Source organism: Chlorocebus sabaeus, chromosome 18 (genome assembly GCF_047675955.1).
Source record: "Chlorocebus sabaeus isolate Y175 chromosome 18, mChlSab1.0.hap1, whole genome shotgun sequence".
NCBI classification, from domain to species: Eukaryota; Metazoa; Chordata; class Mammalia; order Primates; family Cercopithecidae; genus Chlorocebus; species Chlorocebus sabaeus.
In genome coordinates, this window is record NC_132921.1 from 58,680,864 (window position 1) to 58,693,880 (window position 13,017).

Genomic DNA, 13,017 nt, shown 5'->3' on the forward strand with positions numbered 1-13,017 from the left:
ATTGTATATGTCATTGCCTGTTTCTTTTTATTGGTGAATGTTATGTTTGAATATGCCACAATTCGGCTTATCTATACTCCTGTTGATGGAATTTGGGTTTTTTCCAGTTTGGAGTTATGAACAAAAAAGCTTTTATAAATGTTCTTCTAGATACCTTTCTGCGGACATGTTTTCATTCTCTTCACTACGTAGGAGTAGAATTTTTGGGTCATAGGGGAGATGTGTGTTTAGCTTTGTAACTGTACTGTTTCCTGAATGTGTACCCTTTTGCACTGCAGTCAGAAATACATGAGAATTTTAGTTGCTCCACATCCTCACCAACATTTGGTGTTTTGTAGGTGTGACATGATGTCTCGTGTGGTTTTAATTTCTATTTTCTTACTGGTTTTGAATGCTTGTCCATGTTTTTCTTAGCCATTGTTTTCGTGATGTGTCTGGGAGTTTTGTCCATTTTAAATTTGTTTGTATGTCTTTGTATTATTGATTTGTAGCAATTCTTTATATATTCTGGATACTAATCCTATATCAAATACACATATTGTGAGTATTTTCTCTTAGTTGGTAGCTTGCCCTTTCATTTCTTTAATCATGAGCAGAAGTCTTTAATTTCTTCTTTGTTTGAACAGTGTTTAATTTTAATGAAGTCCACTTTGTAATTTTTCTATTATGTTAGTGCTCTCTTGGGGGTTCTCTCTTAGTAATCATTGCCTACCCCAAACTTTTAGCCACTGCCCTGGTGCTCTTTATCACCAATGGTGTGTTCTTGAAGTCAACTTTGTCAGTGTCTTTCGAAGAGAATGACAGAAGAATGAAAGGTATTTAGAGCACATCAGAAATTTTGTGATGCAACATTTTAATTCCTCAGAGTAAATAATAGCCTTTTTTGTTGTTAATACTATGGAATAATTGTTTCTCTTTGTAAATGTGCATGGGACAGTTTACTTATTCTAGATCCCTAATTAATAGAAAATCATCTGGCATGAGGTTGATCTCAGCAATGTGTGCTAGGTACCTGTATTACAGGTTCTATACCATTCACTGCAGGTTGAACAGGGCTTGGAATCTAATGGTGATAAGAGTTTAAGTAAGTACATTTGCTGCAGCAGCTATACATGTTCTCAAGAAATTGGTGGTAGGTGAATAACTGTGTGTGTGGAAACTCTTAGCCTTTCAAATGGAGAGAATGTGTTGCATTCTGTGTGGTTCCTTATGCCCCAACCAGGACAAAGAAGGGGTGGAGAGATGAGTGTTAAATTTCTAACAATGGAATTTGATACTTTTCAAATGACTTGTAAGTCAGAATATATTTATCCAGTGGTAAGATTGCTAGGCCTTTCTGTTCATCGTTTGTTTTTCAACCATTGTTTAAAGAATAGACTTGTGAGCTCTATCCCAGATGAACCATGTAAAGATTTTTTTCAAGCAAGATTATGCATCATTTGTGAAAATGAAGTAAGACTTTTTATTACTACAGTAATTTACTCTCGAACATAATTTTAAAATCTAATTACTTTTGTGAATTCAAATTTATTTTATAGTTTAGCTCTAATGACTTCCTAATTTGGAAGACTATTTTGCTTTGAGTGTTCAGTAAACTTCAGCAGGGCAATAGAAATTAAAGATATAAGCCGTGTCATTAAATTATATTTAAATTGGGACTTGTAGGCAGGGTGCAGTGGTTCATGCCTGTAATCCCAGCACTTTGGGGGGCTGAGGCGAGTGGATTTCTTGAGGCCAAGAGTTTGAGACCAGCCTGGGTAACATGGCAAAACCTTGTCTCTACAAAAATACAAAACGTAGCCAGTGCTGTGACACGCGCTTGTAGTGCCAGCTACTCTGGAGGCTGAGGCACGAGAATCGCTTGAACCCAGGAGGCAGAGGTTACAGTGAGCCAAGATCGTGCCACTGCATTCCAGCCTGGGTGACAGAAGGAAGGATTTGGAGGAAAGGATAAGAAGTCTGATAGTTGAGAAGACAGGTGATAAGTATCTAATAACTGCAAATAGTTATACACACACAAGTGCAAAACACACATACAACAATATACATATATACATACAGACTGTCAATGTTGTAGTTACAGATGTGTTGAAATCTGTTTCTCTGTGGAATAGTTTTCTTAGATTTTTAGCTCATTCTTTAATCTTGAATCAGAGGTAAGAATTAAGTTGTTTTTCACTTTTCTAAATATCCAGATCAATATTCTGCTACCTAAAATTATGATTCCTACATAATACTTAATAACAAATACTTATTTGTTAAGCACAAGTGAAAATGTTTGTTAAAAAAGTTAGTTTTGAAAATAGTCTCTTAAGTGACATAAGAGGCTGGGCACAGTGGCTCACGCCTGTAATCCCAGCACTTTGGGAGGCCAAGGCAGGCGAATCACCTGAGGTCAGGAGTTCGAGACCAGCCTGGCCAACATGACGAAACCTTGTCTCTACTAAAAATACAAAAATTAGCCAGGCATGATGGTGGGTGCCTGTAATCCCAGCTACTCAGGAGGCTGAGGCAGGAGAATCGCTTGAACCTGTAGAGTGGAGATTGTAGTGAGCCGAGATTGCACCACTGCCTCCAGCCTGGGCAACAGAGCAAGACAGAAAATGATTGTTGTGTTCTTCATACCTTACTTATCCGTATCATTTTTTCACTGTTTTTCTTTCTTCAGCTCCGTCGTAACTTGAGACATTAGGTAAAATCATTTATTTTGAAACTTGGAGCACCTGTCATATGCAAAATATTATGTTCCCTGAAGGACACAGAGGAGAATAAGACATAGTCTCTAATCTCAGAGTCTCGGAGGGGAGGAGGATTACACTCTGAGTGGCAGATATGTAAGAAACAGCAGAGGGAATGAATGAAGGTAGGGGAAATTAAAGAATTGTGAAATTTAAGCTGAGCATGGAACTAGCCAATTTCATTGTTCTAAATTAGAAACTTGGAGTTGCTTTTAAAATCCCATTGCTGACATCATGGGTGAGTTTGAGATCATTCCCCAAGGCTGGGTGCAGAAGAGAAGCCTGAATGGAGGAGCATGCTTTGAAGTCTTCTCCCAAAGATGGGTTGGGAGAGGATGTACCCTCGGATCGGTATGGGAATGAGTTTTAATACCATCTGATCATGTCAATGGAATGTTTAAGGCGCAGTAAAATTAAGTTTGGGATTTATTAGTATGTTCTTTCATCATTTCAATTAAATGAAAAATGTTAATTGGACAGAATTGTCCCAGCACTTTCACTCTGGTCACATGACATTAAAACAAAGAATATCAATGAATTATTAAATGGCAGAAAAGAAAGGGACATTTCCAAGTCAGAGTCCCTCCCGAGTTGCTTCATTATGTCTTAACCACAGTCTTTGCTTAAAGATTCTTTGTTTAGTATTCTACAGCCTCCTAACCAGAAGCTCTTGGAAGGGATAGTTCATTAATTTGAAAACTGTCTTCCATTTATACCTGTATCTGGTCCCAGGTGAGAGCCATTGGCTGGCATTCACTATCCAGGTATAAAGCCTTCCATTCAGGTGCGGTGGCTCACACCTGTAATCCCAGCACTTTGGGGGGCCGAGGCACGAGTACCATCTGAGGTCAGGAGTTCGAGACCAGCCTGGCCAACATGGTAAAACCCCATCTCTTATACTAAAAGTACAAAAATTAGCCGGATGCGGTGGCGCATGCCTGTAGTCCCAGCTACGCGGGAGGCTGAGGCAGGAGAATCACTTGAACCCTGGAGGTGGAGGTTGCAGTGAGCCGAGATCACACCACTACATTCCAGCCTGGGTGACAGGTCGAGACTGTCTCAAAACAACAACAACAAAAAAGGCTTCCTAGGGGAAGGAAGCACAAGTGGTGAAAACCATTTCATTTCTGCTTTTCTCCAGGGCAATAGAAACAATGTCATTCCTGTTTCTCTGTGAAAACCTTAATATAGTTATGAAAATTGTTTAATAACCATTTTTAGATCATCTTTTGAAACTGTAATTAGTAAATTTTTCATCCAAAAAGTCATAGTAGTTTTAAATCTTTTAACAGCTCAGACAGGAAGATGAAACAGTTTTCCCTGAAATTATTATTAATAATAATAATATCAATTTCTACTTCATGTTAAGGTTTTCTGCCTTCCAGGCACTGGGCTGAATGTTTTCCATCACTGACCAATATCCACATTTAAAATAAAATTATATTTGACCACATAATGCACACTGGGGTATATGTGTATCGCTGGGACAGAATTTTCATTAATAATACCTACCCTTGCCAGATGTATTTGATTTCATTTTTTAAAATGCTGGTTATATTACCATTAAATTGAGTCTATAGACCAGAATGAATGGGACCTAAAGTTTTAAAAACACTCCCTGTATGATCGTTTCATGGGAACTCCACCATGGCCATATGAAACACTAGTATTGTCATTTTCTAAGAAAAACTGAGGTTTGGAATAGGTTAGTTACATGTTCAAGTTCATGCAGTCAGAGTTCTGAAAGCCAGGAGCGACGGCTGTGGAGTTAAAGAATCCTGTTCTACTAATTCAATGTATGACCATGGACAGGTTATTTAATAAGAGTGCTTAATAAGATTACTTTGAGGATTAAATGAGGTGATGCACATTAAGTGATTAACACAGTCTAAACTGGAGCAAACTCTCACTAAATGCTAGCCATTAGTATTCATCCACTTCATCTTAGTAGAACTCTTTAAAGCTAGCCTGGGGATATTTTGATGTCACAGCGTTTGTGAAAGTGTTGCTTTTAAAAAAATGCCTGAACTTTTTCTGTCTTCCCTGAAACATACAAATCAATGATCAAGGGTCTTTTGAACGGAGATAGAAGCTGGAATGAAGCTAAATAAAAATATAAACTATTAAGATTCCTGGAATTGCGAGTAAGCGAAGTGTTGGAGAGAGAGCTCCTCTGTCTTCAGAGAAAGGGAGTAGGGCCACTTCACAGGCCCCATTTGTGAAAGGTATAGAGGGCCTGAGAATCTTAGTCACAAGTGGCCCAAAGTGAGCAAACAAGGACCCACCCCTTAAAGAGACCTAGCTATCTTTATGTAGAGATATGGACTTGAGAGAGAGAAATACATATCATTTAGAGAATGGGAACGTCATGTTAAAAAAAAAAAAAAAAAGAAACAGCTTTAGGGTGGGAGAAGCCTTCACCAAGATAGAAAACACAGAATCTATGTTTTAAAAAAGAGACATACTTGTTTGTAAAAGTTTTTTGTTAACCTGCAGATGGTACTATGTGCAATCTAGGTGACAAAAGATGAATAGCTATCACATAGAAAAAAAAGTTCTTAATAACAACAACAACAAAATCCAGCAGTATAGATGATATAAATAGGCAGTTGACCATCTTTGAATTCAGGTGGTCATTAAGCATATGAAAAATATTCTAACGCACTAATAGTCGAGAAAAAGCAAAGTAAAATAACAAGGTAGCATCACTACTGCAATCAGACCCAAAACCTAAAAGGACAAGAACACCTGTTAATGCCAAATCTTGCTGGTGGGAAGAAGAGAGTGCTCATAGACTGCTGGTGAGATACGAAATTGTTAAAAGCTTCTCCGAAAGCAGTCTGGCCTTATCTATGGATGTGTGAAATAGAGATACTCCTTGGCCCAGCAATTTTAACCCCAGTGCTCTGCCCCATTAAAATGAAGGCATCAGATTTAAATAAGAATGCATCATATATTGAAATATTTTTGTTGCATTATTGTAGCAAAAGAATGAAATGGCAAATGCCTTTCATGGAGAATGACAAAATGTATTTTGATACATAGTATTCTTATGCCGTATTATACATTCCTTAAAATAACTAGTATACCATTTGACATCAACAAATTTGCACATAGTATTGGAAAGCAGACCATAGAGAAGTGTGTATTATTAGTACCCTAATTTGGAATATTGAGGGCAGCATACCCCTTTGTGTGTGCACACATGCTCGCTCTACATGTGGCCCTTTGGGAACTTGTGGAAAAGCACAGAAAAATAGATGCCAGCTTCTTAACGTGGATTATAGGGTGGTAGAGTGGTGGTGGAGATGGAGGAGTGAGGGGGCAAGCAAAAAGAGCAAACAGGGAAAGACGACATTAAAAATCCGCGTGTGCGATATGCTACCACATACATGTACACGTGCCTGACGGTATTAGAAAGATATACCTGTGTCTGTCGATTTGAAGGGGAGTGTCCTTGATATTTCATGAAGAAGCAATGTGACCTATAGGGTAATATTTCTTTTTTTCTTTTCTTTTCTTTTTTTTTTTTTTTTTTTTTTTGAGACAGAGTCTCACTCTGTCACCCAGGCTAGAGTGCAGTGGCCGGATCTCTGCTCACTGCAAGCTCCGCCTCCCGGGTTCACGCCATTCTCCTGCCTCGGCCTCCCAAGTAGCTGGGACTACAGGCGCCCGCCAACTCGCCCAGCTAGTTTTTTGTATTTTTTAGTAGAGACGGGGTTTCACCGTGTTAGCCAGGATGGTCTCTATCTCCTGACCTCGTGATCTACCCGTCTCGGCCTCCCAAAGTGCTGGGATTATAGACTTGAGCCACCGCGCCCGGCCTAGGGTAATATTTCAATTAAAAAAATGCACATACCTGTATACCCTTGTTTGTATGAAGAGGGGGTGTGGAAAGGAGCACTTGTGCTATTACTGTTGGTGTTGGAGGGTGCAGGAGAAGAGGTCTAGCTTGTCCTTTATCTGTAGGTCGTTTCCTTTGTTATATAATAATATATTTTGGCCAAGCACAGTGGCTCACGCCTGTAATCCCAGCACTTTGGGAGGCCATGGAGGGTGGATCACCTGAGATCAGGAATTTGAGACCAGCCTGGCTAACATGGGGAAACCCCATCTCTACTAAAAATACAAAATTAGCCGGACATGGTGGTGCATGCCTGTAATTCCAGTTACTCAGATGACTGAAGCAGGAGAATCGCTTGAACCCGGGAGGTGGAGGTTGCAGTGAGCTGAGATCGCACCATTACACACCAGCCTGGGCAAAAAGAGTGAAACTCTGTCTCCAAAAAAAGTACTTATTTTTCTATTTGAAAAATAACCATATACTCCATCCCTCTCTAATTTACTTGTATTTACTACCATTTGGTATATGCCCGAGAAGATTGTTTTAATTGTATGTGTTGTTTTGGTTTTGACATAGAACTTGAATTCCTAAAAATTTAAGGTCAAGATTACCAAATGTTGTGAATTAAGAAATTTACCTTTTTTTCTGGAATACTTGTTAATAATGAATTGTTTTTATTTTGTTCATTGGGAAAATACTGAATGATAGCTGTTCATTTATGTTTCACATGTAGATTATGATAATAACATATATAGCCTTCCCTGGTAGGTGGATTTGGTTTAGCAAATCATACCGTAAACAGAATCACACAGCCAGTGTTACACACTTGGGATAAGTTATCTGTAATGCAGGTGGTGAATGAAATGTCTATAATACACAAAGAGCGCGTACGTGTGAGACGGTGATTTAGTGGACAGATGATATCACCACTGACAATGAGTGTTTTTATCTTAGTATGTTTGTGCTTTATAAAAATAACAAATAATTTAAAAAATTCTTTAAAACTGGCATGTAGGTAAGAAGTTGAACCTTCATTTCCAAGCTTTAATTGTCCTAGGCATTTTTCTTAGTGCAGATCTAGCTGCCAGAAGAAGGCGAATTGTACAGCTGTGTAGCTTCGACTTGCAAGATTTGCCCCAGGTTACACAGCTGGGTGGTAGCAAGAGTGTGCGCTGTAACTCTGGTTTCCATTCCACGGTTCTTTTATATCCTCCATGAAAGGGATGACACCTCCCCCACCTCCTGCCAAGTATAAGGATATCTCAGTAAAAATATGCATGCACATACCCAAGACCCAGAAGAGCTCATGTGTGTCTGTCTCATGAAATATCAGGAGGCAAACCTGTAAAGCATGAAACACCTGGCAGCCAATTCCAGGTGAAGCTTAATTTTGCCTACCTTTGTGTTATCATCTTTTTCTTCTTTTCAGAGGGCCTCTGTGAGCAAACAGTGTTGAGTGTTTAACCTAGCAATCCACGGAGCAGATGCAGGAGGTGGGCTGGGTGTCCAGCGGGTAGATAAGGGAGATCTGTGCAGTGAGGTAAATTTGTGAGGCTTAGCTTCCAAATAACATATAATTTCTTTTTTCTTTTTTCTTTTTTTTAAATGGAGTCTTGCTCTGTTGTCCAGTCTTGCTCTGTTGTCCAGCCTTAGCTCACTGCAACCTCTGCCTCCTGGGTTCAAGTGATTCTCCTGCCTCAGCCTCCCAAGTAGCTGGGATTACAGGCGTGTGCCACCATGCCTGGCTAATTTTTGTATTTTTAGTAGAGACGAGGTTTCACCATGTTGGCCAGAATGGTCTCGAACTCCTGACCTCAAGTGATCTGTCTGCCTCAGCCTCCCAAAGTGCTGGGATTACAGGCATGAGCGACCATACCTGGCCCAAATAACATGTCATTTCCGCCATCCAAATAACGTTTAAAGATTTTGGAGATCGTTATCTCCTGACATTGCACAACTTTTCAGGACAAGGGGATTCAAGCACAGCATTTGTTAGTCAACACTTCTTAAATGAATTTGGTTCTTTGGGGTCTGTCTACAATGCTGTGTAGCAGGGAAATAATGATGTGCCAGCAAGCGGAGCTGTTTGCATCACATAGATGAAACCACTGTGAGACTCTTCCTTGAAAAACCAGTTATTGTGCTGTTGTCTAGATAGTCGTAATGTCATCTGTATGGTTGAAAATAGAACCAGGACATATCACTGCCAGTCCCTGGTACAGGGTGTGTTCTCTCTGCGTGAAGAGAAAAAGGAAGCATAGAATGCTGGATAATGACCCTCAGATAAACTCCACGGAGAGAGAATCACTGAACTGTGCTTTCAGCCTGAAAATTCTGGTCGCTGCTCTCATCTGTTCTTATTTCTGCCTGGAGTAACACTGCCATCCAACATCATTTGGGAATTCTCTCTTCTTTTTTTCCTGGCAGAGGGAGTGAAATTTTTAAATATGGAAACACATCCTTTGCAACACAATTTTTTTTTTTTAACTGAAGCTCCTACCTAATTTTTTTTTTTTTAACTTCTCTACTCCCTCTGCTTCTTCAAATAACACTGCAGAAGATTTAGCATTTTCTTGATGATTAGACTGTGGACTGTTTTTTGTCTGTTCTTGTCTTAAGACTTGTAAAATTGGGCAGATTTTTGTTCCCCACCCTATTCTTGAAACAATACAACCATTTTGTTTTCAGAAGTAATCACAGAGATCCATTCTGTTCAGTACAGTTGCCACTAGCCACACGTGGCTTTTGGGCCCTTGAAATCTGGCTAGTATGACTGAGAAACTGATTTTTTTACTTTTTTTTTGAGACAGAGTCTTGCTCTGTCGCCCAGGCTGGAGTGCAGTGGCGTAATCTCAGCTCACTGCAACCTCCGCTTCCCAGGTTCAAGTGATTCTCCTGCCTCAGCCTCCCGAGTAGCTGGGATTACAGGCACCTGCCACTGCACCTGGCTAATTTTTGTATTTTTTATTAGAGACAGGGTTTCCCCATCTTGGCCAGGCTGGTCTCGAACTCCAGACCTTGTGATCCACCTGCCTCAGCCTCCCAAAGTGCTGGGATTACAGGCATAAGCCATGGCACGCGACCTGATTTTTTACTTAATTTTAATTAACATAAGTTGAATTGTAAAATGAAGCAGAAACTGTTCTTCCATTAAAAACAACTTTGTTAAGACTAGATTTCATGTTAACTGTTTAGTAGCTTAATTGAGATGTGCTCTAAAAGTGTAGGATACACGTTGGCTTTCAAAGACAATATGGAAAAAAGTATAAAATATCATTTTTGGTATGTATTATATGTTGAAATGCTCATATTTTGGGTATCCTGGGTTAAATAAAATAAATTACTAAAATTAGCTTTGACTTTTTAAAATGTAGCTACTACAGAATTTGAGATTATACACGAAGCTCTCATTGTATTTCTCGGGCTGGAGATCTTGGCCCTGGCGCTGCTGACGTTGTGGCTGGGTAATTCTTTGTTGTGGAGCCTGTCTTGTTCCTGGCATGACGTTTAGCAGCATCCGTGGTCGAGCTGGGGTGCCTTTCTGTGCCCTGACTGGTGGAATCCTCCAGCCTCTGTCTGAAACCCTTCCTTAAGAGGCCTCTCTCATCTCCTATTTTTAGAATTAATTGTGAGACAGGTCTTTATATTAGCCACCCTAATGTAAGCATTCACCTGCAGTAATTAACAGTCCTTCTCTCTTGAGTGGCACAGAATAAACCAAATTCTTTACAAAAGAGATAATGTCTAATAGGTCATATACATTCCAAAGCTTCTTCCACAAATACTTAAACTCCCACTTGGTGCTAGCCATTGTCCTAGGCAGCAGGGCTACAGCAGTAGACAGAACATGAGTTCTCATGGAGTTTACATACTGTTTGGGGGCAGGAGGTCATCAGCAGATCAGCAAGAGTGTACCTTATGTGACGTCAGTCAGTGCTTTGGAGGAGGAAGATGAAGCAGGCTGAAGTGCATAGCAGCTGGGGGAGCTGCGGACATGGATGTCATTATTCCTGCCATCCCAGGCCCTCTCTCCAATACTCCAAGACCCTCCTCGTGCCCACTGTTCGCCACAACCCCAGCTTTTGTTTCTCTAGCTTCGCACGTCCCTCAGCACCACTTGTAAGAGATGTTTTCCAGACACCTTTGCCTCGCCTCAGATCAGTCCTCCCACGTGGAAGTGTCCCAGTTTCTTTTAAAAGTGGCACCTGGGCTGGGTGCGGTGGCTCACACCTATAATACCAGCACTGTGGGAGGCTGAGGTGGGTGGATCACCGGATGTAAGGAGTTCGAGACCAGCCTGGCCAACATGGTGAAACCCCATCTCTACTAAAGATACAAAAATTAGCCAGGTGTGGTGGCGGGTACCTGTAGTCCCAGCTACTTGGGAGGCTGAGGCAGAAGAATCGCTTGAACCCGGGAGGTGGAGGTTTCAGTGAACTGAAATCATATCACTGCACTCCAACCTGGGCAACAGAGCATGACTCTGTCTCAAAAAAAAAAAAAAAAAACCCAGAAACAACAGTGACACCTGAGCCTGAATCCCAGCTCAAATTGCCTTCTGGGATGCTCTGGCTACTGCCCCACTGTGGCAGTCTGAGATTGCACCTGTCTTCCTGGCAGCCCCGTCATGCTGTGGACTTAGCCTGTGGTCAACAACTGAGAGGTCATTTACTAAGCCATGGCTTGTGTGCTGCGTAGGTGTCTCATGGGCGGGTGTTTCTCTTGCTGCTTCCCATCAGTTTATTGCAAAAGTGTGGTCTCAGTGAGGCAAGGCGCTTGGCTCTGCGTGTCCTACAGAAGAAAATAACATGGGCTGTGACGGCTGTTTACTTTTCAAAACCCCTTCCCCTCTGCTTTCTGGTTATGTTCAGAATAGGTAATGAATGTTGCAGATAATCCGACCTCCTTATAAATGAGTAAGGATTACATTCTCATAAAATCACAGAAAGTTTTGTGCATAAAAATGAGTATAGGATATTCCCAGGTGGGACTCTTGGCTGGCAGTCCTCTGATAATTTCTAAACCGAGAATAATTACAAAGCTCGAATGTCTCTCATCTTCTGCCTCCAAGATATTTGTTGTTCTTGTCTTTCTGCTATTCTTGCCTTTAGTTAGAATGGTAGCACACATCTATACATTTAATGTCAGCGTTTGTCGGGGGTGAATAACAGCCCTCATTCCCTCTTCACAAGCTGCTTTCAAGCTCATAACTCTCTAGGTGTGCTACACTTTGGGTTGATTTTTCCAAGACACTAGAAGGAAAATTTGGCTGGGCGTGGTAGCTCATGCCTATAATCCCAGCACTTGGAGTGGCCGAAGCGGGTGGATCACCTGAGGTCAGGAGTTCAAGACCAACCTGGCTAACATGGTGAAACCCCATCTCTACTAAAAATACAAAAAATTAGCCGGGTGTGGTGGCACACGCCTGCAGTCCCAGCTACTCAGGAGGCTGAGGCAGGAGAATCGTTTGAACCTGGGAGGCAGAGGTTGCAGTGAGCTGAGATCACATCATTGCACTCCAGCGTGAGCAACAAGAGAGAAACTCCATCTCAAAAAAAAAAGAAGAAGAAAAAAATAGATGGAAAATTTAGTTTATATACATCTCTAAAACTATATTATACATGCAAAGGATAGATAATGGCAGCGATTCTTATTCCTGGTATCCATTGTTCATGTCACAGAGATTGATGGTCTTGGATAGTGGGGAATGTGATTTAAATACCATCTGTGGCCACTTATCCAGCAGATTGGTTAGATGGCAGATCTGCCAAATGAGCAGTGCGTGTTCCTAAAACAGAAAAAGGAACTAGAAGAATTCCACCATGGATTATTGACTTAAAAATGTAAATTATATTAACTTCTATAATCTAAATTAATTAGTTTAATTTAGAGGTTCTTTAGAAGATAATTTTAAAAATATTTAATATTTTAGCTATATGGATGTATTTCAGAAGGCAACTGGAAAACTTTTTATTATTTTATTATTTTTTATTTTTTGAGACAGAATCTTGCTCTGTTGCCCTGGCTGGAATGCAGTGGTGCGATCTCGGCTCACTGCAACCTCCGCCTCCCAGGTTCAAGCGATTCTCCTGCCTCAGCCTCCTGAGTAGCTGGGATTACAGGCATGCACCACCACGCGCGGCTATTTTTGTATTTTTGGTGGAGACAGGTTTCACCATGTTGCCCAGACTGGTCTTTGCTCCTGAGCTCAAGTGATCTGCCCACCTTGGCCTCCCAAAGTACTGGGATTACAGGTGTGAACCACCACGCCTGGCTGGCAACTGGAAAACTTTCATAACAGTGTTATGGAAAGCTGGCCTGGGCACCTCTTGCACACCCCTCATTCCTGATGGTGCTGCCATTCTGATCTGTGGAAATGGAGTGACTCCCTGCCCACCAGGCCTGGCTCTGATATGCTGCTTATCCAAGCCAGAG

The 13,017-nt window shown here is 41.0% G+C and overlaps 1 protein-coding gene across 4 annotated transcripts in view; it reads left to right on the top strand.

Moving 5' to 3' along the window:
• Positions 1 to 13,017, top strand: part of OSBPL1A (oxysterol binding protein like 1A) — a 228,913-nt gene that overhangs the window by 181,748 nt on the left and 34,148 nt on the right. The gene's annotated exons all lie outside the window — the stretch shown is intronic.